This window comes from Artemia sp. Qi Xiang Cuo, chromosome 13, assembly GCF_049724085.1.
Source record: "Artemia sp. Qi Xiang Cuo chromosome 13, ASM4972408v1, whole genome shotgun sequence".
Lineage (NCBI taxonomy): Eukaryota > Metazoa > Arthropoda > Branchiopoda > Anostraca > Artemiidae > Artemia > Artemia sp. Qi Xiang Cuo.
Genome location: NC_142806.1, coordinates 57,379,778 through 57,384,154, shown reverse-complemented (window position 1 = coordinate 57,384,154; position 4,377 = coordinate 57,379,778).

The window sequence follows — 4,377 nt, the reverse complement described above, 5'->3', positions numbered from 1 at the left end:
CACTGACAAAAACCATTAAACATCCATGAAAAACATCAAATAAATCGACCAACACGCATAACCATCCAAGAAAACATCCATAAATGTGACAAAATTCCTGTTTTTTCATTCTCATTGACAAAAACCATAAACCACGTGGTTCTCGTGCTCATATATGGTGTTAAAAAAAGTTGTAGGTGGCAGCAGGGGTGGGCAATGGGGCTCAATAAGGCCCTTCTACTTCCAGTCACCCAAAGAGTTGCAGAATGTGTAGAAGAGATCTGAAAGAACTCTATTGTGTTTTATTTTCTTCCTAAAAATACAGCAGAAAATCTAACTGCCACCCATAAAGTTGAAAGAATTAGGATTTGTAAGTCAAAGTTTCTTGTCCCCTTTGGATTAGAAAAAACGGATTCTGTCATTTTATCCGTAAAAAATACCATGACGACGACAAACTAGGTACATTTGTGATATAAAATCGTGGCAATAAGTAAAGGGAACCTGGAAACAAAATTAACAGACAAGTCAAAGTACACCACATAGAAAGTTTCCATCCAGCTATACCGCACTACCGTCGCTCGCATGCACCTAATGTGAGGTACCTTCCAAGGGACCTTAGAAACCTTAGTAACCTGAGAAACCTTATATCTTAAAAATGGGCGATTTGTATACCTTATACTACCCTGAGGATTGGAAGGGGGGTTGTCAATCCCATATGCATGGTATTTGATTTTTGGACTATTTTGAACAAAATGCCTATCTCAAATTCCTGATCGGATGCGTTTGGGGAGCAAACGGTTTGAGAGGTGGCTTGTTGCCCTTCAATCGCTTTTGACTCTTAAAAAGGTCACTAGAACTCTTAATTTTCAATTAAATGAGCCCTCCCCCCCCCCCGAGATTTATACGATCACCCCTTCCATACGAAGTGTATCTTGAAATAGTAAATATTAATGCATTGAACCCTTATGGCTGAGGGTTAACTGGTGAGTAGAACTTTCAATTTCCCATTCTAACGAACATCCGAAATCATCTAGGGAGAATATGCAAGGAATTTTCTGGGGGGGGGGGGTGATTTTCCTGTAGAAATTTTTTCTGAGAAGGAAAATGCCTAGACACACAATTTTTTAAAGGGAGGTGGAAAGTGGGACTTTAGCCAAGACAAATTGGCCCCTCCATCACCATATGCTATCTACTTTCAATCTCTCCAAGAAAGTTAAGCGTGTTGCAACTTGTTTGAACCAGAATCCTGTGATGATTTTAAGTCTTGTTAAATTGAGACATAGTCTTGGAATGCGACCCCTCCAACATCACACTACCCCTCCTAACCTTAATCTCACAGCAAAAAGGAAGGCACGTTGCACTATGTTGGAAAATTAAAGACCAAAAGCCTTCCAATACTGCCCCACCTCTACCACCAACTTTTCATCGGAAAGGTAGGTATTTTGCACATTCCTTTAAAAATCATGAAATCATGGAAGGACTATGAATCTGCATAATTGAGGATATTAGGTTGTGCCTTCGAACCCCTGCACCAGAAGTATCTCTCTTCCTGCTCTTTTTTTGGGATACAAGCGGATCACGCATTGATTGAAGCGAAATCACGCAAGGATCTTCAGTTTGTATTATTGGATGCATAAAGTAGGCTGATGACCTCGAACAGCCCTTCGCTCCTGCCCCGCCAACTTTCTAGCAAAAAGATAGGTTTGCTACATCTTGTTTGAAACGAATTTCTCCTCCATCCCAAAGAATGAATTGTATGCGAGAATTTATTCCTATACTTGACGGTTTTGACGAAGTTTTGAAGGAAAACTTCCGTGTTATAAAATCAATCTTGTTCCATTAACATTCCCGTATGTTTTTTTATAGATATTTAAATAAGTGATAAAACTATTTTCTAAATAGTTACTTTGATTTTATCTGGTCTCATTGATAGGAGCTATCTAACAACTTCATGAGCAAGTATCGATAAAAAACATAACCAGTTACGGTTATCCAAAACCCGTGGCTTTGTTTTAGCAAAAATTATATCTGCCAAAACTTCCTGATATTTTCACCTAATCCTTGATTTTCAAAGAAATAGAAAAATTACGAACACCCTAACAATCTTGTGCATGGTGTGTCCTGAACTAAACACAGTAATAACAAAAGAATAGCACTATTTAATTCCCCATTCAATACTGTTTCCAAATATAAGGGCCGCTGCCGTCATAATCACTTCCCAGACTTTCCCCTCCCCCCTAATGGGGCAGATATAGTTCCAGGCTATTTACAAACGCTTAGTGATTCTGTTAACTTACATTATTTTCTTATATTTATTTCTCATTAGCAGTTGGTTCATGATGCGAAATAATGTCGGGTTAAAAAAAGCTTTCATACACAGCCTAGGGCTATTATGTAAAACCGATAGGAGGTGAGGGCTGGGATACAATGATATGGCAGAGACCTTTGTATTTGGAAATAGTTTTGATTGGGGAATATTACTCATTCGTTATTAGAGCGTTTGGTTCAGAGGAGATCATACGCACGACTATAGCTAGGACTAAAGCTTTTGCCTCTCAAATACTTGGACTATCTGTCTTGGCTTTTCTCTGTCTACAATTAGCCATGTCTTGATGCAACCTCTGCAACCTACTGCAAAATACTTGATAACTTTAATTCCATTGAATTAAAGTTATCAAGTATTTTGCAGTAGGTTACATAGGTTGCATCAAGACATGGCTAATTGTGGACAGAGAAAAGCCAAGACAAATAGTCCAAGTATTTGATCCTGTGTCTAGTTTTGCGCAACAGGTGGGGAAAGTATTGAAAAACTTGAGAAACTTTGAAGACATTTTTCTCGGAATAATGAAAAGTGTATATACGCGCTTTTAACTTTGGATGGCTGTATGGTTCGGAAACGTAAGTTTGTTTTTGGTACCTGAATGACTGATCGCAAATAGTAAGGTGTACGATAAATGCAATCGAATCCCGCTTTCTAGAGCTATAATGAGAGAAAATTGAAAATGGCTAGGACTCGCTTTGCGGATGAAGGATGGCTGATTGCCAAAGAAAGTCCTTGTGGGCACTAAATTAAAGCATGATGTCCCTGAAGGGGGACGAATTCGTAAGGAAAAATTGAAAAGAAATTACAATTACTTGAGAGGTTATAAAGAGGGGAGTTTTAAATAGATTGGGATGGAGGAGGGGCATGCACTGTGGTAGGTGGCTTTTCGCTGCAGTGAGATTTAAGTATTAGTAGTATTATTTAAAAAGGGGAAAGCACTAAACAATATTTTGAACAAAGCAAATACAAATCGACTGATTAATAAAGAGAAAGAATATTATTAAAATCAATATATCAATATAGACAAAAAAAACCTTCTCTCGGCCTTTAACATTAACAGGGTGTTTGACTCTTCCTGTCACTGATTATTTGGTTTGGAACAGGGGTCAGCAGCGTGACTCGGTAAGCTCAGCCAGAGTCGAATCAGCTCTAAGTGGGAATCAGGAGAAATCTAAGGGAAAACACAAGAAGCCTTGGGCGATCTGCCCCCAACCAAGCATTGTACTCCAGGATGATGGCAGAGAATCAGACAGTCGGTACCTGCGCTACTTGGACCATTGGTCAGAATGCGTATCTGATTCTTGATGTGTGTTGTTCCCATGAACATCATTAGGTGGGCAATGTCTAACCGCAAACGAGAGCAAATTAAGCAAGGTATATAAACAAGAAAACTTGAAATATTGATATTTAAATGTCGCTGAAAACAAAAATCCTGGTTGCACTTGACCTCCTCCCTGTCCCAATTAGATTTTATGGTGGTACTCAAGATCCCCCTCCCTCACCACTTCACCTTTATACTGGTAGCAAGGTGAAAATAATATTTTATGTTACACAAAAAAATTTTGCCAGTTCTAAGGGGAACGCTGCCCCCTCCCCTTCGCACGAATATTGTGAATGAGGAAGATTTTGTTTTTTATTTAATTTCTGATTTAATTCCAAAAAAAAGAAAAAATCCTCCATGGAAAGTTCTTTCCACATAAAATGCCCTCCCCCACTTCAACAGAAAAGTTTACCCCAGACAATTCCATTCTAGCTGAATATTCCATCAATAATGTTTCTTGCGGACCATTTCGGCTGGAAAAGTTTTCTCCGCTCCCTTCCATTTGAAAAATAATTTAATTTCTAATTGTTTTTTAAATCATGCAGGAGACCCCCTCCTCTGTGGAAAATTTTTCCCGTAAATATTCCCTCTCCCGACCCCTTTTAGAAATTTGCTCCTGCAGAAAGTTCCCTCTGAAAGATTTATCCCTTGAAAAACTCCCATATGGAGGATTTTTCTCATGGAAAATCCCCTACCCTACTGAAAGATGCTCTAGACAATTCAGCCTGGAAAAAATTTCCTTCGGACGATTCCC